This window comes from Balaenoptera borealis (assembly GCF_965194805.1).
Source record: "Balaenoptera borealis genome assembly, chromosome: 15".
Taxonomy (NCBI): domain Eukaryota; kingdom Metazoa; phylum Chordata; class Mammalia; order Artiodactyla; family Balaenopteridae; genus Balaenoptera; species Balaenoptera borealis.
The window spans coordinates 36,095,339-36,118,187 of record NC_138871.1 but is presented as its reverse complement, the minus strand read 5'-3'; the positions used below and the strand labels follow the sequence as shown (position 1 = coordinate 36,118,187).

Genomic DNA, 22,849 nt, shown 5'->3' with positions numbered 1-22,849 from the left:
TCAGCAAGGAAACTTGATATGAAAAAGCAAACTGAGAGAGTAGTATCATACTTTCTCACTTAAAAAAAATTTTTTTTTTTCCAAAGAAGCTCATGAAGCTCCCTAAAGGAGTATACAGTTGGCCCTCAGTATCCACGAGGGCCTGGCTCTAGGATCCACCCAGATACCAAAATCGGCCTATGCTCAAGCCCTACAGTTGGCCCTGTGTATCTGCGGTTTCCCCTCCAGGGATTCAACCAACCACAAATTGTAAACTTAGTAGTGTATTGAAAAAAATCCAAGTATAAGCGGACCCAATGCAGTTCAATCCTGTGTTGTTCAAGGATCAACTGTACTTAATCTCATATACCCAGAGGGGTCTTTTTATGGGGTGTCAGTGGACTCCCTGGAAGGTAAATTTAGGAGAAGAGGTCTGCAGGGGATTGAAGATTTGCGGGAGGGCTGGAAGTGGAGACCCCTGCCCAGCAAGTCTCCCTGAAGTTGTTCTGGCCCACTAGAAAGGTCTTGGAGCTGTCTATTCTCCTCGGACACCGTCTCCACAGTTATTTACTCAGGGCATTCTGGTGTTTGCGATGGGTCCTTCTGCAAAGAACTTGTTTCCTTTCTGGTCTCCTTTAAAGGGAGGTGTGGATCAGTCCCCAGTTCTTAGCATTAATGTCAGTTCCATCTTTCCTCCTCTACTAAATCCCAAGACTCCTTGCCCTTGGCACACAGGCTACTGTTTCTCAGGAACATCCCTGTCCCTGGAACCTCTCACTGCTCATGAGGCCCTTGGTGACAGTGGGCGCTGTGCCGCCGTCAAACTCTGGGGTCGGCTGCTAAGTGTTATTTTAATTTCTCTTCATCTAAATTCCTCATAGAGCAGCTTTTGAAACATGAGATTGTCTCCTTAAGAGGTACTTATTGTAAAGCAGAGTGAGCTGCACCTTTGATGGAGACAGAAGAGGCCAAGTTTGATGGGTTGGACAGCGTTAGACAAAGAGAGTAATTAATGACTTAATTGCCTCTTCACCCTTTCCTTTTTAAGAAAAGTTTTTCTTCTTTTCTTTCAAAACTCTCCAGGCTGAAAATTGGAATTCCCAATGCTATGTTACAGCTTAGCACAAAAAGAAAAAAAGAAAAAGAAACCGGAACCCAATTTTTCTCTTACATTTTCCTGTAGCATCGTCCTCACTTTCTAGAATCGTCGTCTATTGATTTTACCTGTAGTGGCCTTGGAAGTTGCAGCCAACCGTTTCTGGAGAGTTCAGTACCTTGTATGGATTTCCTTGTGTTAGTTTAAACGCTGATAAGATACGTGGCAAATTAATGAAATAAAAATAGCTTTGTCGATAGCCAGAAGAGAAGCCACTTTCAACATTTGTTCAGTACCCATTGCTTTTCAGGGCTGAGACAAAATTAGTGGGTAGGATTAAAGAATATATTCGTCTTTTATCCCATGTTTGAGTACTTGATCACAGAGGCATGGTTTAATCCAAACATCAATAGCTCCTTGTCAATTCCGTCAGAGACAGCTGTCAAAGTGGACTTTGGGTTTGTTAGAGCTCTGTGTTTTATCCTTTTTTAAGGTCATGGAGTATTTTCTTTGATTCTTGATGCTGAAATCTTTCTTAATCTTCTAAACTTGAGAAACATCTGTTAAGATTTAATGGGATGGCTTTTGTCTTAAAATTAGAGCCCATCTTGCAAATCTTTCTACCTCCTTTCCTTCCCCACCCCCCAATTTGGAAAATGGGGAGCTGGGACAGAGGAAGTGAAGCACACTTCACTTAGACAGAAGCTCTTCTGGTCAGCGTGCAAAGAGTGTGTCAGAGTGACATCAGGCAGGGCGCGACACTTCTGAAAGCTGGATGCTGTGAACCGGGTGTTCAATTTTATTTTATTTCCTAGTGACATTAGCAATTTCCCTGTAGCACATCACTTAGCCTGGCATCTGAGTGGCAGATTTATGGATCCTAGTGAATAATGAGACAAAAATGGTGTAAGGAAGAGAAACAGCTGGAAATAGGAATTTTAACCTTTTCCCGTAAGCCTGCTTGTTACTGGATTGCATTGTGTCAACAAAATTTAGTAGTTAAAATAGCTGGAGGTACAGTAACGGCATCTAAAAATGTGTACCTCCAAATACAGACAGCTGTCATGTCTGTTGACAATATATTAGTCATTAGCCTCATCAGTAGACACAAAATCATCATGGTTTTCATAATGGAGACGTTTCATACCACGTAATTGCTAGTGATTTTGGAGGTCCTCTGATAAAGTCACCACCATTATAATCATGGTGTTTTCATTTACTCACTTCTTATATTCTTAACCTGGATGTTAACATTTCAGCCAGAGTGCTTCACAGGGAAGCATTAAAAGCCTTCTGTTTATTGCTTCAGACACATTTCCACCTACCTTTGGCAAGGAAACATGGGCTGGAAACTTCTGTTCTGAACAAAGGAGGGGGTCCAAGACCTTTCCCACTAAAGGTGCCAATATCCGAATCTGAACCTTTTCTAAATGTATTAGAAAAACATGTCTAACTCCTGAGAATTGGATTCGTACCGTTGTCCAAGGGTTTCCTGCTCCTTCTCAGAGGCAGGAAGGAATTCCCAGTGCAGCGTGTGGGGAGGTGGTAGCTGGAGTGGGGATTTGGGACTCTTGATGCCACATTTAGGAGCCTTGGACTTTGGGGAGATAATTGAACTGTTCTGAGCCTCAGATTCTTAGTGGAAAGTGGGGGATGACCATGACCACCTTACAGCTCTGTTCAAACACCCCATGAAAGCACCTAGAATGGGCCTGCTATATAATAGATGATTGAAAAATAATAGCTTCTTGGTCTTCCTGCCTGTTGTCCTGCACTGAATTCTCGCCACCTTCCTCCCCTCGCCTCCACACATGCATGCATTCTTGTACCCTTTGCCGTTTTAAGACTTCCATAGAACTGGTACCAGATTTACTTATGAAGCGGGGGGAGGACAGCAGTCCCAGCTCTTTCTCCACTATGTTTTCTTCCTCTATTTTTCTCCAGTCTGGTAAGGGGAGAATTCTCATCATTATAAATAAGACCAAAATATTAAGATCTATCACCTACTGTATCAGGTTTTGTGTGAAATGCTTACATATATTATCACATTTAATCCTCACAATGACCCTATCAAGTAGATGTAATTCTTATCCGCATTTTCCAGTGGAGGCAACTGAGGCCCAGACAGGTGGAGTCACTTGCCTGGGATCACACAGTTGAGAGTCTTCACAGTATCAGGCACCCCACCCTCACAGAACAAGGAAAGCCCCAGAGCTGAGCAGGGGTCCGGAGGCCCATTAGCTGCATCCTTGCAGCGTTTTCTGATTGTCAGGCCCCGTGTCCCAGAGCCTCAGCCCCCAGGTCCTCTCAGCTGGGAGGAAGGACTCCTGTGTGGCTGAGATGGAGTGAGTCCCACCCTTCTGGGAGGGTGCGTTGCTGCTCACAGTAATGAGGGGGTCCTGCCAAGGGTTCTTGTTTTCCCCGCTCTGCCTCGTCCTCCCACTTCTGACAAGGTTTTCAATTAGCAGCTTGTAGAGGCCCAGCCTGTGGTCCTCATTTCATGCAATATGCATAACTGAGTTTCCCTGGAGGAGATTAAAGGGCAGAGGGAGAAGGGGGGTGTGTGTGACATAAAGGCCCCTTGAATCTAAGGACAGAAACGTGCTGTGAGTACAGGCTGAGGGCAGCGCCTCGTTTAAGCTTCCGTGCGGCCAGGGGTTATTTGGGAAGCGGGTCTCGGAGGCGAACGGAAATGCTGCTGCTGCAGAATGTGGAGCCACTGGGCTGCTGGCTGGGTCTCCCTGTCTCCGTTCTGGTGCCCGGTGGGACCTTACAGAAGCAGGGGCACGCTGCCGCTCAGGCCCCTTCGTGCTAAGGAAGAAGTGATTTCCTCCCCTTTTGGGGAGGTGAAGGAATCCCCCAGACCCCCTGGTAGCTTCTCCCAGCGGAAGGCCTGCTCATCTGGAGGCTAGAATGTTTATTCAACGCCTGGGCTGAGTTGAACTAGCGCTCTCCTCTCTCCGGAGCCGGAAGGATGCTTTGTTTCTGTGGAGACTGCGGGCTGCTTTCTCTTTATCAACAGGCTGGGTCGCCTGGGAGCCATGTTAGCTTTTTTTTTTTTTTTTTAATCTGTCCAAAGCAGGATAGTTGTTACAAGGAAGAAAAAAATCAAGATGCACAGGATCCTGAACACAAATGCTACACAGTTGCCACCTCCCTCCAACACAAAGCTCATGATCCCCCTGAAAATAAGGGCCCCTTGAATCGGATGACAGGAACGAGCTGTATTACAGGCTGAACGGAATGTCTTGTTTGGACTTACGCGGGACCGGGGATTATCTGAAAAAGATGACAGATCGAACTTAAATTCTGGTTTCTAAATAGAGGTAAAGAGGGTTTTTGTTTTTTAAAATTTGTTTATTTATTTATTTATTTTTGGCTGTGTTGGGTCTTCGTGTCTGTGCGAGGGCTTTCTCTAGTTGCGGCGAGCGGGGGCCACTCTTCATCGCGGTGCGCGGGCCTCTCCTGTTGCGGAGCACAGGCTCCAGACGCGCAGGCTCAGTAATTGTGGCTCACGGGCCCAGCTGCTCCGCGGCATATGGGATCTTCCCAGACCAGGGCTTGAACCCGTGTCCCCTGCGTTGGCAGGCAGACTCTCAACCACTGCGCCACCAGGGAAGCCCATAAAGAGGGTTTTTAAAAGAGGTTGTATGCAGCCTTGAAATCTCCAGTATGGGGTTTATGTCCTTTTCTTAGAGTCCACAAATAGAGTTTGCTCTTAAAGAGGACTGTGGGTCTGTCTGTGTTATTGGTGGTCCTCAGAGGGCCTGCTGTTTGGAGGGTCAGGGAGAAGAGGTTCTGGAAATCTGGGGGCAGAGGCACAACCCCCTTCCTGAGGATCCAAGAGGCCTCTGGGTAGCAGCCACAGGCATATAATAAAGAATCAGGCCCCTGGCCAGTTCTGTGAGAGAGAAAGTAAAGAATGTAAAAGGTTCCAGATGAATCATGGTGGTATTCAAATTTGAAGTCATCCCCAAAGCTTATGTTCTCATCAGAGCATATATGTAGTCATAGCTTCTGTTCTCTTTGTATTTTCCTTTCTTCCTGGCCACCCCACCCCTAGCCTCCCCTCCCCTCTCCTTCAATTCCCATCTCTCCCCACCCCACCAGCAAACATTTTCTTTCCCAGCCAACTTCTCGTTGCGGGCTATTTGGAGTAATGAATTCCCCTCAGGACAGATCTGAATCATTCCGTGTAGGGTGTATATTCATGTAACAGGAACATGTGAAAACAGGCCCTGGAAGAAGCTGGACTCAGGGCCACCCACTGCAGACGTTTTCTAGGTGAGTCTGACCTCGGTGATGCAACAAGCATTGCGTGTGTCGAGGATAGCAAGGGTGTGAGTGAAACCTGCTTTCCAGTGGAGAGTGATTCTGAATCTCAGTGACGTTTTCCTAGATGTAGTTTCAGCTTTTCAAACCTCCTGCAAACGAGGCTTTTCCCGTTCTGGGTGAGTGGGCCCTCCCTTCCTCTCACATCTGACATCCTTGCTGCTGCCAACTGATGAGGCAGGAGTAGGGAAATGCAGGCGCTGCCGGGGGCACGGGGTGGTGGGCAGGTTACGGGATGGGGCAGTCGTCGTGAGGCTTGGGTGCACCCAACTAGTAAATACACTTGCTGTTGTGAACTCCATACAGAAGAGGCAAAGTATCACATTTTCCTCTGAATTCTTGAGGAAATTGCTCTCATATACAACACCAACCTTTGGCTGCGTGACAGAGACAGTGTGTCGTTTGCATGCCATTACCAGGCTGTAAAGTCTGGTCAGGGCTGCCTTTTCGGAGTTTCCAATCTTTCGGGATCCTTGGAGGGTCACCCTGGGGGTCAGGTTTGTTTAGTCTGGTCCGTAATGGTGTAAAGTGGCCTTGACTGTCAAGCCTACCTAAATAATGCCCTATCTGTGTGATACTCCACCACTCCCTCTAAGTTGTATATATGTTTCACTTTCTAATATTCGAAGCCGAATTGGATTTCATTGTTAATAGAAGGCAAATTGTTTCTAAAAACAACCTCATCTCACTTTGAAAATTAGCCAGAGTTCAGAGGGCCCCTGCGATTTAAGGGGTGATCTACTCTTTCCCTGGGAAAATGGCACAACACTTCTGTGTTTCTGTATGTACATTAGCCACTCTCTGCCTCTCTTTTAAGACTCGTTTGAACATATGCTATTTTTCAAACGTTTTTATTGAAGTTTAACATACACAGAGAAAGCAATACACATGCTAAGAGTACAGTAACTTTTCACAAACCCAGCACACCCTAGCAACTGGCCTCCAGATCCACAAGCAGGATATCATTCCTCCAAGAGCCCCCTTTGTGGCCCTCCACTTTGAGCATATGCAATTTTAAATCCCTCTTGTTTATAATTTACTCAAGGTTTTTTATCTTGCAACTTCTTCCTCTTTTCCCAGTGCTGCAACATTCTCTGAATTGTCACATGACAAATAGGAAGGGGAAAGGATCCTGTCTGATTTTCTGAATACTAATAAACAGTGTCTTTCTAGAATCCTTGAATCTGGCATTGTGATGTCCCATGGAGCTTCGCAAGTTCATCAGTACCTTGTTAAAATGGGGTTCATTTCTATATGGGTCCCTCTAGAAGCTCAAATCGTGCTCCTTTACATATTTCATACACTAAAAACCCGGTTTCACAAGATCAGTCTAAATGGCATGGGTTTATCTATCTAATTCACACCCCAGCTTTGCAAAATGCTATTGAACCCACTTTATAAATGTTAAGCGATTACAACCTTGGGGGTGGAGAGGATAGAGGTGCAAGAAGGATGCTCATTGCAAACATTTTTGCTCAGAGGCTTTTAGGAGTAAATAGGTTCTCCTCCCCAACCTCTCTATATTTCAAAACTAATCTTTTTTGAAGCCCTATAGATGGACTTCCCCTCCCTCCCCCTTTAAAAATAGTTCAATTCCTTTCTTCCTAAGCTCCTCAGCTCCCAGCACAGCTTTCATTACAGCAACATAAATAAAAAGTGACATAAAATTATACAGCCCTGTGTAAAGTAGTTTAAGGAAAATGTCTTTTATGGCAGCTTTTATGGTTTCACCAATTAGTTATTAGATTTTCTCCATTTTTAATTTGATGTCCTGCGTGTGCGTTCTGAAAGGTTTCTTCCCCCCTTTCATCTCCTGGCAGTGATAGGGCTGGGGGGCGTTGAGCCCCCCGTTGAGCTGACTTTCCAGTTTTGTGAAGGTATTTCACTACAGCCTGTTGCTAGATTTGGGCCAAGCAAGTTCTTCGTGGCAGAGGCCAGGGTTGAGGTGTTTTCAACTGAGCAGAGTTTCACCCCCTTATTAACACTCAGGGACCCCTGCAGCCCGTGGACCTGTCCCCCGCCGAGGGTAGCTGCACGCAGGCCTTCGGTTAACACCCTGGCCGTTGGACCTTAAGCCGATAAATCCTGAGTTTTTAGTAACTCTCCAAACATTCCCAGGGAGTGAGAATAACAGAGATTTACTCCTGCCAAAATTTAATCATGCAGAAAAAGCGAAATTTAGATCAGCGTATAGATTATTTTTTAATGTGATCGCTTGACAGAGGAGGGCAAGGGAGCCAAAAGTTGAGCATTGAGTGCAGCCGAGTCTAGACCATTGCAATTTGATTCATTTGGGAGAATTGTATTAGGTTTTAGGCTTTGGCTTGGGCCGGGCTGTTCTCTTTGGGATTGGATGATGTCACTGTGTCAAGCGTGTCACGGCCAAGGCATTCTGGTATTTATGTTGGCTTCAGATCTAGCCCAGAGTACATGGCAGGCTCAATTTATTGCTACTTTAACTTTGTTTAGTCATGGAGAGGCTTTATTTATGTTGGTAAATTTCAAACAGTGGCCAACAGTGACCGCACAATGAAAAGGCCTGCAAGATTCATCATCGATAAATCACCTTGTTGCTGAGTTTCTCTAATTAAGAAAAAACTCCGTCTGTTGATCCCTGTGGTTGCTGGAAGAAAAGCAGGGTGGGGAGTGTTTTGATTAATCCATCTATCAGCCCAGCTTTGGAAAGTGAGTCTCCTGTTTCTGATTGTAGCTGGGCAAAGAGCTAAATAAAAATTTATCTTGTCAAAACCTATGGGCTAACTGAAAGCAAATAAAGAAGTTTTATGGCATCCACATAAAGTTAAATAAACAGCGCAAAAGTGCAGTGTGTCCTACGGACATTTTTCAGTACAGTATGTGGCCGTTCTTAGGGGAGAGCTCATTAACTTAAAAAAAATTACCTTTAATGGGCCACTCATTATCGTCATGATTAAAACCAAAGACTGGGGCTCATGGCTTGGTGCTGTTGGAACCACCCAGGATGGTAGGCTTGGTGAGTGCTTCTAAATGGCAACATGGACACTGTAAATAACATTGCAAATATCAGGGGATCTTTTTAAAATCTTTACTGGAGTATAATTGCTTTACAATGGTGTGTTAGTTTCTGCTTTATAACAAAGTGAATCAGCTATACATATACATATATCCCCATATCTCCTCCCTCTTGCGTCTCCCTCCCACCCTGCCTATCCCACCCCTCTAGGTGGTCACAAAAATCCCCTTTCAGGGGATCTTTTTATTGATTCCTCTAGAAGGTAGCCAACCTTCCTGGGGATAACACGCTACAGGGGACAGTCAGGTAAAGTTTTTTATGTCTGACTGAGCAAGGGACCTCATCTCTGGGTGAGCTTACCTTTCATGTGGGGAATTCCCTCTGCTGGGAAAGGTCTAGAAAAGTATATTGGGATTGGAAGGCTCTTTTCACCAAATGCAGTTTAAGCAGGCGTCTATCTGAGCTTGAGCTCATGGTAGAGTACATTTTATTTCTAGTTAAAAAATATCTTTGAATCAAATGAAAGACAGAAGCTGATGATGGAGAAGGCCAATTTTGATACTAGGGTGGGCTTGAGATTATTTGCTTTTCCTTTTTAGGTTATGAAAAGGGTGCTCTCTTGATACCAAGCTTCAGGATCCATTCACAGGCAAGTGCGATTTCTCAAGTGTCAAACCGTGGGGCATGGTGCATCTGGCAATCAGCCCCTGTCTGTTTGATGGAGTTGTACCATAAACGTCGGCTTGGGGGAATAAGGAACGTTTTGAGAACCATCTCCTATGGGGTCCTGGTGCTGTAGGCTACTTTGGAACATGACATCTCTGTGCTGACAGACTGGAGCTGCTCTTGGATTTAGCTGATAGTTTTGCAAGTTCTTGGCTCCCTTCCTGCCTCCTGTCAGCATGCTGTCTTTATTCATGGGTCAGGGCTCCCCACGACTGAGGGTGGTGGTCGTGGTGATGGTGTGTGAAGAGCCAGGGTGTTCTGCCAGGATCTAGTTAGGAGAGGGGGCGAAGCCAGACCTTCCCTTGCATTAGGAAGACAAAAGCTTACTCAAATGCGGGACAATATAGAAGTCACCATCTGGACCGTAGAAATTGGTAATAGGTAGATAAAAATTTTCACCCACTTTATAATGACTATATCTCATGCACTTTCTATCTTTTCATTGACTCCAAGATATAGTTCAAGGCTGTCTTGGAGTCACCTTAGTTTGCCCTGTGCATAACCAAGGGCACTTCACTTTTTCCCAGCACGGAGATCAGAGGTTAACAACAGGGCAACAAGTATTATGTTAAACTCTCTCTAATGGATCTGGCAAGTGCAGGGCAGTGTGGGGAACCCAAAGAATCTTAAGTCGTGGTCCTTGCCCTGAAGAGGCTTCTAATCTCCTGGAAGGAGGTAGGATTTATGGAACTGCCAGTTTGAAGGTGAAAACGGCTAGAGGGTGCAATCATAAAATGCCATTGTTCTTTCCTTCCATGCAGGGCTGTGGGCTGGTTCTCCCTCCTACGGGGGAGATCTAGGGCAAGTTCTATCACTTTTCTGGTCACGCCACAGTCTTTTATTTGCAAAAATGTTCTTAATTCAGTATTACCACAATGGTTTTCAACCCAGGCTACCCATCAGAATTTCCTGGGCATTTAAAAAAAATATCAGTGTCCAAGCTTCTCCCCAGACCAATGAAACCAGTGTCTCTGGGGATGGCATCCAGGCATCAGGAACTTTCAGAGCTCCTCAGGTGATCCCAGTGGGCAGCCAGGATGGAGAACCATTGAAAATGAAATATGCGATTCCAGAGAAATAAGGGAAACTTCAAAATTTATTTCAACTTAAAGCTTCTTCCCCTTTCTTCTTCTGGCTTGGGAGGAGGGCATGGGAAACTTCTACTTCTCACCTTACAAGTCTTTCTCCCTCTGCCAACTTGTTCACCAAAGTTGCTGACTGCTCTGCGGTTGGCATGCTGATGTGGGGAGGAGAGGTAAAGGCTGGAGGGTCTAATGTGCCCTAGAAGGTTACCTTAGACAGAGTCTCTTTAGGATGGCACCAGGCTGGCTCTCTCTCTCAGTCGTGTGGGACACCCCCTCCTCTCTCTACTTTCAGACCAGGCAGTCACCCTAGACAACCTCTCAGGCTTGTCCAAGAAGGGGTCTGACACTAGCCTCTAGTGTTCCACAGACTTCAGGAGACTGGGCAAGCTCTCAGCGGTCTCCCTGAAGCTCCCTCCATTAGGCTTGAGGTAAGGGGAAGCACCACTTTAGCAGAAAACACAAGTTATCCCCCAATATTTGTTCCACTTCTTTCTACAGTGTAAACATGACTTCCCAGAATAAAGACTACATGCCTCAGTTTCCCTTGCAGCTAGACATGGCCATGTGACTAAATCCTGATCAATGGCATATTGAGTTGAAGTAATGTAGGCAATTTTCAGGAAATGTCTTTAAAGGGAGAAGGCATACCCTTCTCCTCATCCCCTTTCCTGCTGCATAGAATGCAGCTGGCTGAGCTGGAAGAGCCATCTTGGTCCCAGAAGTGGAGGAGGAGCAACAAGCTAGACGGAGCCTGGGCCCCTGGTATGTGGAGCCAGCCCACACAGATGGCCTACCAAAACCTTCATGTGAGACAGAAGTAAACTTCCATCTTTAAACCCCACTGCCATTACAGGTTTCCTGATGGAATCAAACCTAATCCTAAATAATTCAGAACTTTGTCCTGAAATGGACTGCTAAGCATGAGCTTAGGCAGGGGGCGGGCCACAAGGACAGAGGTACTGCAGGCTAGAAAAATGGTACCCCCTGTTAAGTAGTAGCAAAACATTTGATCAAACTGTTATCTGCTATACCTTGGATGGCAGGCCACATATTAATGGGAGTGGTAGAAAAAAGGTCAGAATGTTGGTGGTGTTGGATGCTTATTGCTGTTTTTAGCCAAGTCCTGCAAGAGAGTGCTGAATTCAGCAGAGAGCTGGTGTGGCTGCAAGCAGAGATGGAAGGCACTATCCCTTTGCAAAGGGAGGCACTTTGGCTGCTGCCTGCTTTCTAATTTGACTGAAAGCCTAGCAATTGGGGTCTTTGAAGTGTTGAAAAAGCTGTGTCCGTACCACAAATTGAAGCAGTTTTAAGAGGTGGCTATCAATGGCAGGCTTGTTAAGATGTAACACTGTAGCCCCAAGTCTTCTTCAAGCAACTTCCTTTAAGACATGGGTCCCCAACCCCCAGGCCAAGGACCAGTCCATGGCCTGTTAGGAACTGGGGCTGCACTGTTTGGAACTTTTAGCCATGGCAATCAGAGAAGAAAAAGAAATAAAAGGAATCCAAATTGGAAAAGAAGAAGTAAAACTGTCACTGTTTGCAGATGACATGATACTATACATAGAAAATCCTGAAGCTGCCACCAGAAAACTACTAGAGGTAATCAATGAATTTGGTAAAGTAGCAGGATATAAAATGAATGCACAGAAATCTATTGTATTCCTATACACTAGCAATGAAAAATCAGAAAGAGAAATTAAGCAAACACTCCCATTTATCATTGGAACAAAAAGAATAAAATACCTAGGAATAAACCTACCTAAGGAGACAAAAGACCTGTATGCAGAAAACTATAAGACACTGATGAAAGAAATCAAAGACAATACAAACACATGGAAAGATATACCATGTTCTTGGATTGGAAGAATCAATATTTTGAAAATAACTATACTACCCAAAGCAATCTACAGATTCAATGCAATCTCTATCAAACTACCAATGGCATTTTTCACAGAACTGGAACAATAAATTTCACAATTTGTATGGAAACACAAAAGACCCCGAATAGCCAAAGCAAACTTGAGAAAGAAAAACAGAGCTGGAGGAATCAGGCTCCCTGACTTCAGACTATACTACAAAGCTACAGTAATCAAGACAGTATGACACTGGCACAAAAACAGAAATATAGATCAATGGAACAGGATACAAAGCCCAGAGATAAACGCACGCACATATGGTCACCTTATCTTTGATAAAGGGGGCAAGAATATACAATGGAGAAAAGACACCCTCTTCAATAAGTGGTTCTGGGAAAACTGGACAGCTACATGTAACAGAATGAAATTAGATCACTCCCTAACACCATATACAAAAATAAACTCAAAATAGATTAAAGACCTAAATATAAGGCCAGATGCTATAAAACTCTTAGAGGAAAACATAAGCAGAACACTCTATGACATAAATCACAGCAAGATCCTTTTTGACCCACCTCCTAGAGAAATGGAAATAAAAACAAAAATAAAAAAGTGGGACCTAGTGTGGCAGATTGCTAGTTGTTACTCTGGGTCTTTTCTCCATTTCTCTGTAGTAGTAATTATTTTTGTTGGGCACATGACCACACAGCTATGGAATATTTTCTAGGCTTACTTGGAGCTCAATATTGTCTCAAGACAAAACAAAAATGACCAATGGGATATGAGGACAGAATGTTACTTCCATGGATTAGCATCAGTATCTCAGCATACACTAGTAATCTGCCACACTAGGAAATACTGGCCTAATGGGATAAGGGAGAAGCAGTATTTTAGAGATTTGCTTATATCTAAAATTAATGCACCCAAGTAGGCACATACATCAGGTGAGTAGTACTTAATCTGTGCCAAGCACTTTAATTCTGCAAGTACTGACTTGATTCTGGTAATGACCACAAGAGTGAGTACTCCTCCCCATTTTATATAGATGAGGAAACTGAAGCACTTAGGTAAATTGTCCAAGATAACATAGTTGTTGATTTGTGGAGCTGAGATTCTCATCAGGCGTGTGGCTTCAAATGTCTTGTTCCTGAATTCTATGCTCTGCTGCCTCCCCTCTGTGTACTAGGTTGCTTCTTGCAGAATTGTTCATTTAAGAAATTGAAAACTAAATGTACACTTGAAGGGCATTAGTTAAATACGGCATATCATATCATTGGTGCTGATAATGCACCTCCACGGGGGTTTTTCCTAATAGAAGCCTGATGGCATAATTGTGCTATTAGTCCACTTGTGATGGGCCCAATTAGAGGGACAATAAAAAACTAGTTTAAAAAAAAAAAAAAAAAAAAAAGTGGGACCTAATGAAACTTGAAAGCTTTTGCACAGCAAAGGAAACCATAAACAAGACGAAAAGACAACCCTCAGAATGGGAGAAAATATTTGCCAACGAAGCAACTGACAAAGGATTAATCTCCAAAATCTACAAGCAGCTCGTGAAGCTCAATATCAAAAAAACAAACAACCCAATCCAAAAATGGGCAGAAAAGTTAAACAGACATTTTTCCAAAGAAGATATGCAGATTACCAACAAACACATGAAAGGATGCTCAACATCACTAATCATTAGAGAAATGCAAATCAAAACTACAATGAGGTGTTACCTCACACTGGTCAGAATGGCCATCATCAAAAAGTCTACAAACAATAAATGCTGGAGAAGGTGTGGAGAAAAGGGAACCCTCTTGCACTGTTGGTGGGAATGTAAATTGATACAGCCACTATGGAGAACAGTATGGAGGTTCCTTAAAAAACTAAAAATAGAACTACCATATGACCCAGCAATCCAACTACTGGTACATACCCTGAGAAAACCATAAATTAAAAAGATACATGTACCACAATGTTCATTGCAACACTATTTACAATAGCTAAGACATGGAAGCAACCTAACTGTCCATCGACAGATGAATGGATAAAGAAGATGTGACACATATATACAATAGAGTATTACTTAGCCATAAAAAGAAGCGAAATTGAGTTATTTGTAGTGAGGTGGATGGACTTAGAGTCTGTCATACAGAGTGAAGTAAGTCAGAAAGAGAAAAACAAATGCTGTATGCTAATGCATATATATGGAATCTAAAAACTGGTACTGATGAACCTAGTGGCAGGGCAGGAATAAAGACGCAGACATAGAGAACGGACTTGAGGACACAGGGAGGGGGAAGAGTAAGCTGGGACGAAGTGAGAGTGTAGCACTGACATATATACACTACCAAATGTAAAATAGATAGCTAGCAGGAAGCTGCTGCATAGCACAGGGAGATCAGCTCGATGCTCTGTGACAACCTAGACGGGTGGGATAAGGAGGGTGGGAGGGAGATGCAAGAGCTGGGGATGTGGGGAGATATGTATACATATAGCTGATTCACTTTGTTATACAGCAGAAACTAACACAACATTGTAAAGCAATTATACTCCAATACAGATGTTAAAAAAAAAACCTCTTGTCTAGATGAGATCTTTCAGTATGGTTTTTCACGCATAGAAACAAACAGACCAGAAGTCTAACTAAGATTTTGAAGGAATTCTTTTGGAAAAAAAAAAGCCTGTGACCATCAGCCTCTATAGTAATGCCTGGTTCCTGAACCTGCATTAGTGGAAACAGGCCGTAAGAGAGTGTCACATGTGCTCTCCAAGGCCGTTTTCACATGTGGTCAAGAGGGTGATGGATAAGGAAGAACCTTCCAGAGAGCTAAGCCAGGGCTAATGGACAAGTGAATTCTTCTCAGGAAGGAGAATGAGAGGCTGCCAGATGGTCTAACCAGGGAACTGACTCTACTATTAAGGAAGGGAATCTTTGCTGTTCCTGACCAGTGGGCTATGACAATAGTTATGGGCCAGTAACTTCTGGACATTTCCCATTTTCTCCATTTTCAAATGGGATTTTTTATTGCTGTTATCTTATTTCTTTTCTATCAGTTTTATTTTAGGTGTGTGATGGGAAGATAACTTACTATTAGTAATAGATCACCTGACCATTAAGAGCTCCATCTGGGCCTGGTAGAGAAGACAGCATTGCTCACATGTCCTGGATTTAAGCTGAATACAGTTACTGCTTGTGTTGTCTTCTTTTACGGAGAGTATGGGTGTGTTCTGTGTCTTCTAAAAAGGATGCACATGATATTTTTAGGGTGGAAGTGGTGGACTGTGGAAGAAACAGCTAGATTTCTTGCTATATCTGTTCTTCCCTTCCTCCGTGGCAATGTTGCCTTAGACTTTTAACTGGGTACGTGGCTTCCTGGCATAAAGACTACATTTCCCCATCTCCCCCCTTCCCTTTGTAACTAGGGTTAGCTGTGTTACCACATCCTGGCCAATGGAAGATAAAGAGTGTGTGTGCAGCTTCTAGGAAGTGTCCTTAAAAGGAGGACACTTTCTCTTTCCCTTTTAGCCTTTCTACTGATGGAAATGTGGATGGACTCACCATTGCAGCCCTGAACCATTAATTTACACATTTATATGAGCGAGAAATACAGTTCTACCTTTTAGAAGTCACTGCTGTTTCGGTTTTGCTCTCACTTGTGGTTGAAGCCAATCCTATAGAGGATATTGACACAAAACACACATTAATAGGGGAATGAAAACCTCTCCAATTCGCAACTTCTTCAATTTCAACTTTTTATATCCTTGAGGACAAGAGTCACAAAACTGATTATAAGAACTTGTCTTTACAATTCTCACACAGGTGGTTTAACATCTTGCTTTAGAAGGTAGGGATAGCCAGCACCTATTTTCTAGGTGTCCCTGGGGAAACTGAGAAAGAAAGAGTCCCATTTTAACATCCTGTTATAATCATGTATATAAACGAGTAGTTCCAGAGAATGTATACTGTAATTCAATGACAGATTTCATGATATATACTATAAATTCTCAAGGAATACAGAGAATGGAGAAATTATTGTAGGTTAGACTAGTTAGACAAGCTTCCAAGCTGTGGAAGATTCAAAGTGAAGGTCTGGATTGGAAGACAAGAGGGTGAGCCATATAGGGGTGTGTGTGTGTGTGTGTGTGTGTGTGTGTGTGTGTGTGTGTGTGTGTGTGTTTGTGTGTAGGGGTGAGGCAGTTCATCCTGCACAAGTGAAAGCACTGAAGTAAGAATATACATAGTCCATGTGGGGCATTTTCTTTGGAGCTTTATAGTTTTGGGTGAAACTTGATCTCCATCTCCTTGATTTTTCTTTTCCCTTTTCTTTGAGAGTTGATATATGGATTGCATTAGGGTGGCTTGAACACCTACCAGCATTATTGATGAAAAATAATAGCCCTCAAAGCACCATCTATTTATGGCTTTTTTCCAGGTGCAGAAGACACCGATTGCCTTCTCCACCATCATTCCGCCTAACTCCCTGCCAGCAGACCACTGTTTTGGTTGGGTTATCAGGCCGCTACATACTTTGGGGGAAATCAAGTCCTGCCCCAATGCAGAGGGAGGATCCTGATTACTCTAAGCCAAGCAAGGGAATCTGTTATACTTTTTAGTGGCTGCTGCGGGAACTTGGCATGTAGTGCAGTTCTGGCTGAGTTGCAAGGAGAAATCTGCTAGGGTGTCGGGGTGCTTCTGGAAGTTTTCTTTGTTATTAAAAAGTGATACAAGGATGCTACATTTGCCAGATTCCTGTTCTCTCTTACATGTTGCGTGAGCTCAAATGCTTAAAACATTGGGAGATTGGGATTGACATATGTGCACTGCCAAGTGTAAAAGAGACAGCTAGTGGGAATCTGCTGTATAGCTCAGGGAGCTCAGCTCGGTGCTCTGTGGTGACCTAGATGGATGGGATGGAGGGGGGTGGGAGGGAGGTCCAAGAGGGAGTGGATATATATATGCATATAGCTGATTCACTTCGTTGTACAGCAGAAACTAACACAACATTGTAAAGCAACTATACCCCAATTAAAAACCAAACAAACAAACAAAACATCCACAGTCATCTGCCACCATGAAGGAACAGGCCTGAGGACAAAAGCCAACATGCCTGGGAGAGCAGAACAGAAAGATGGAAGGAAAGAATCTTTGAAAACTTACCTCCATCCCTATCCAAATATATACAGACATGTATATGTCATTTTTTTCCTCCCATAAAACAGAGTTGTATTAAGTATATCAGCTTAATATTTTCTTAACTATACATCACGGACATCTCTGTAGATCAGTAGGCATAGAGATAACTCATTATGGAAAATAAATGCATAATATTCCTTAGTACAGATGCATTACAATTTATTCAACTCTGTCTTATTGATGGATACTTAGACTGTTTCTAGTTTTTCTAGTTACGTGTTTCCTTACATATAGAGTCTGTTGTTACATTTACCTCTAAAGACAGATGCCGAGAAGTGATATCGGTGAGTAAAAAGTGGTATAAGTTAGAATTAGCTAACTGCTGTAACAAATAGACCCTTGAATATATCATATTTCAGACAAAATAAAAGTTCAAGTTAGTTCCAGGTTCTTAGGTGTCTCTGCTCCACATAGCCATTCAGGGGCCCAGATTGTGGGGTTCCTGTTACCTTCAACAAGTGACTCAAGTCATACCTGAGCTAGGATTCATCACCTGCTGCAAAGGAGTCTGGCAAATGTAGTTTAGATGTGCCCAGGAAGAAGAAGAGACAGGTTTTGTGAACAGCTAACCAGTTGCTGCCACAAAGGGTAAATATGAATATATTTCTAATTTAAATATATACTACCAGTTTACTTTTGCTAATGGTGGTAACAATTCACATTCTCACTAGCAATATCGAAGAGTGGCCATAACCCTAAACTTTGCCAGTCCTGAATGGACCATTCTTTTAATTTTTCCAGATCTGATGGATGGATAATAATATTGCTTTAATTTGCAATTCCCTGAATAATAATGGTTGAGTATCTTTTCATAAGTGTAACAGTCACCTGGCCAACTTGTTTCAGTCTTTTAAAATTTTACTACAGCAAGTCCCCTACATATGAACCTTCAAGTTGCAAACTTTCAAAGATGGGAATGTGCGTTCGCATGTCCAGTCACATAAGTTAGTTCACGTGTCTGGCGCATTTTGTCACGTGCGTGCATCCTCTACAAGTGGTTGTGCTTTTGTGTACTTTACTATACAGTACTGTATAGAGTACAGTAGTACAGTATCTTTATTTCAAGCTAGATCTTCAAGAGTATGACCTCATTGAACTACTTGCTGTGCAACACGAGGAGCTTACTAATGAAGACCTGATAGACTTGGAGGCCCAGAGAAAGGACGAAGAGGGCAAGAGGAAGAAGAAGTAATTGAAGAACCAAAGAGATTCACAACACAGGAAATGGCAAGGGGATTTTCTTTATTTGAGGAGGCACTATTAGTGCACTGTTAAGCGCTGTGAGTTTTGAGGCACAGGACCCGAACGTAGAACGGTACATGAAGGTTGCAGCAGCCGTTCAGAATAGAATCCAGTGCTACTGTGTCATCTATGACAAGAAAAAAAGAGCTACTACCCAGACATCACTGGATCATTTATTCAAGAATGTAGATAGAATTGAATCCAGCACGAACCAGAACCTGTGCCATCAATGTCAGGTGTGAGTGAAATTGCAGCTTGCCCTCCGTCTCCTATTGCTGACGATCCTTCAGCTCTACCATCTCCCACCTCCTCTCCCTCCTCCAGTCAGTAACTCTTCTTCCCTCTTCACTCGATGCCAGCCCCTGTATGCCAGCTGTTGTAGTGTACTACTGTACTTTTCAAGGTACTGTAATGTAAGATTTAAAAAGTTTTCTTTATTTTTTGTGTTTGTTTTTTATGTATTATTTGTGTGAGAAGTATTATAAACCTATTACAGTACAGTACTATATAGTCGACTGTGTTAGTTGGGTAACGAGGCTGACTTTGTTGGACTTACGAACAAATTGGACTTAACGAATGTGCTCTCGGAACGGAACTCGTTCATATGTAGGGGACTTAACTGTATTTATTTTCTATTTGTCCTAATTTCCGTCTCTTTTCTTCCCTTATTTTGGATGAATTACTTTTTATTATTGCATTTCTCTCTTCTATTAGTTTGTTAATTTTTATTTTATTTTATTACCCCAGAATTTAAACCTACTTTAATTTATGAAAATCTAATCTAATGTTGCAGGTGAGGTTGGTTCCCCAGGAGACAAAGTCTGAGATGGAGATTAGTGTTCAGGAAGTCTACTGGCGGGATGCTCTTGGGCTTACCACCAGTGGAAAGGAAGGAAAGGAAGCAAGTTTGGCAGGTGGAGAAGTTAGTTTTCAATGCATTTACAACAAAGGCCTATAGCCACCCCGAGGGGACCTCTGAAGCTGGATGGCTCTTCAGAGTTGGGTGAGTAGGTCAGGCTTTTATAACCACACATTTACCAGTCCTTGGATGCAGGCTGCCCTGGTGGTCTTCTTAAGCTTATGACAATTCTCAAAGAGAGGTGACAGCTGAAGGAATATGTCCTTAAGTCTTGAAGTGAGGGGGTGGTACATACTAGACAACACTGATTCTAAATTAATACTTGTATTCTTTCCCAGACAATGAATGGAACTTAGAATACTTTAACTTCACTTGACTCCTCTGATTTTGTGTTATTTTTGTCATTTGTGTTTGTTCCATATATATATTTAAATCCCATATTATTATTATTGTTCTTACATTATATATTCATTTAGATTCACCCATGTACTTCACGTTTTTGTGGATCTTTATTCTTCTGCATTTTTGAGCTTCCCTTTGGGGTCCTTTTCCTCTGCTTAAAGAATTCTCTTAGAATGTCTTTTCATACAGGTCTGCTGGTAATAAATTATCTTTGTCCTAAAACATCTTTAACTCTCATTTTTGAGGAATATTTTCACTCTTATATGCTTACAAGTTGGCAATTATTTTCTTTCATCTGAAAATGTTGTTATTTTGCCTTGATTCTTGAAGTACATTTCCATTGGTTATAGAATTCTTGGTTGACAGCTTTTTGTTTCAGCCCTTTAACTGTTTTGCCACTCACTGTCTCTTTCCTCCTAGTTTCTGATGGGAAATCAGTGGTATTTCTAATCATTGTTATGTTGTACATTGTATGTATTTTTCTCTGCGTGCTTTCACAATTTTCTCTTTATCTTTGGTGTTCAGCAGATTGAGTCTGGTGTAATTGTTGTGGCTTCTTTGTCTTTTCTTCCTAATTTTTATTGAAATATAGTTGATTTACAATGTTGTGTTAGTTTCAGGTGTATAGCAAAAGTGATTCAGATATATATATATATATATATATATATATTCACACTACTATATATAATGGATATATATATACTAGATTCTTTCCCATTATAGTTCCCTGTGCTATAGAGTAGATTCTTGTTGGTTATCTATTTTATATCTAGTAGTGTGTATATTTTTGGTTTTCTTTGTATATATCCTTCTTTTGGATCACTGAGTTTCTTGAGCCTGTAAATTATGACTTCCACTAAACTTGGGGAAATTTCACCAATTATTTCTTTAAATATTGTTTATGCCCCACTCTCTCTCTCTTCCTCTGGGATTCCAGTTGCACATATATTAGGCCTTTTGATTTTGTCCCACAGGTATTTGAGGCTCATGTGCTTAGTGGGAGTCTGCCCTATGTATGTGGTTCAGGTGTTAGCCAGAGATTTGGGCAGAGTTTAAACCCAGAAATTGTGGTTACCCTTTCTGGCTCCACCCTTTCTGGAATTTCCCTCTCACTTTCAGTGCCTATGGTTACCCCAAACTCTCTCTTCTGTTTGTTTTTCAAGCCAATAATGATGTGGGTTTTCTATTGGAGTTCTCTTGGATCCATCATGTGCAGCACTGACTTTGGCCTACACTTAGCCCGAATGCCATAAAAGTGAGTAAATCACTGTATGCTATTCCTTTTTCCCAAGGGTCTACTCCCCTCCACATCTATGTGCCGTTTCCACCCCGTAGTGCCTTTGAGATGTTGTTTATTTTTTTGAATTTTGTCCAGAATTTATAGTTGTGATCTGTGTGAAATTTGGGTATGGTAGGAGTTATTTCACAATATTGGAAGTGGAAGCTTGGTTGTTTTCTCTCAGCACTTTGAAAATATCATTTCATTGTCTCCTGGCTTCTACTATTTCTTTTGGGAATTCAGCCGTCAGTCTTATTGATCTGTTGAAAATAATGGGTCTCCCCCGCCCACTTCTTGCATTTAGGATTTTCTCTTTGTCTTTGATTTTCAGAAGTTTCACTATGTTTGTCGAGATGTGGGGTTCCCCATTCCTCCCTCTTATGGTAGTACATCTCTTTGGGATTTATAGTGCTTCCTGAGTTTGTGGCTTATTGTCTTTGATCAGTTGTGGAGATGTCTCTTAGCTATTAGCTCTTCCAGTATTGCTTGGCCCCTCTACTCCTCACTGGCTTGGTAGTTTGCTGAAGCCTTCAAACAGGTTAAAACAATTTTTTGCCCAGGTGTTCTTGTTGTTCTCAGTGCGAAGGTAAGTCTTCAACGGGCATTGCCACAATTGCCAGAACTGGAAATTCTCATTTTTTTCTCACCAAGGGCTCAGAATACCTCAGGGTTTGGTAGCAACTGGAGCATTTTTTTTTAACATGAGAAAAAATTTGCTAAATTTCAAGGCTGGTTGTGACAGTCAAAGAGAATCAGAAGAAGACACAGTATACCTTAAATGTCCACAAATAAGGTCAACTTTTATTTTATTAGGATATTCAGCTGCTTTATATTGTTCCTCTGACAAGAAGCGATGCTTATTTCCACGTAATCCTTTATAGTATGTGGGAGAGCTCTAGAGGTATATAAAAGGGATGCCAGTGGGGACCAGTCCTCACTGTAGGGCTCCTTTGTGGGGAAACAAAGTAGCTATCACGCTCACAGTTTGCCCAGCGCTGACTGCCATGACTGCACAGCCATATCTGGAGTCATACCTGAGCTGCCATAATGACTCGGGTCGGCATGAATCTCCTCCAACCACTGAATTGTTTAAATGTTGTTGGTTTGGGGGAGCAGAGTTGTGTTCATGGCAGAGCAAAGGGTAGTGTTCTTATCTTCCCAGCCCACGTGGCCTCATCCCAAACAGAGGGCATGAGAGCCAGTGATCATGGCAGAGACCACAACTTTTCTGTTCTCTTTCACTGTAACATCTCTGTAATCTGTTGCCTGCCGTCCTTTTCACTCATAATCCCCAATTCACCTGCTTTTGGCTGCATTTACCTATTATTTCCTCACCCTTTCATTCTCCTACCTTTGTTTGTCTTTTACCTTTTTTTTTTTAGAAAGTAAATCATCACCTTTTTTGACCAGGATTCTTTATTTATTTATTTATTTATTTATTTATGGCTGTGTTGGGTCTTCGTTTCTGTGCGAGGGCTTTCTCTAGTTGTGGCAAGCGGGGGCCACTCTTCATCATGGTGCGCGGGCCTCTCACTATCGCGGCCTCTCTTGTTGCGGAGCACAGGCTCCAGACGCGCAGGCTCAGTAATTGTGGCTCACGGTCCCAGCTGCTCCGTGGCATGTGGGATCTTCCCAGACCAGGGCTCGAACCCGTGTCCCTTGCATTGGCAGGCAGATTCTCAACCACTGCGCCACCAGGGAAGCCCTCTATTTTTATTTAAAAAAATTATTATTATTGCTTACACTCCATTTACAATTATTATAAAATTTTGGCTAAATTCCCCTTGTTGTACAATGCATCCTTGTAGCCTATCTTACA

The 22,849-nt window shown here is 42.6% G+C and overlaps 1 protein-coding gene and 1 long non-coding RNA gene across 2 annotated transcripts in view; one reads left to right on the top strand and one right to left on the bottom strand.

Moving 5' to 3' along the window:
* The window catches only part of LOC309611727 (uncharacterized protein), a 323,736-nt gene that overhangs the window by 57,548 nt on the left and 243,339 nt on the right, over nt 1-22,849 (top strand). The window lies entirely within an intron of this gene.
* On the bottom strand, nt 4,360-22,755 carry LOC309611735. The gene is made up of 2 exons (XR_014234710.1): nt 13,485-22,755; nt 4,360-12,685 (listed from the first exon to the last, which is right to left on the bottom strand). It is a non-coding gene; the product is annotated as an uncharacterized lncRNA (long non-coding RNA).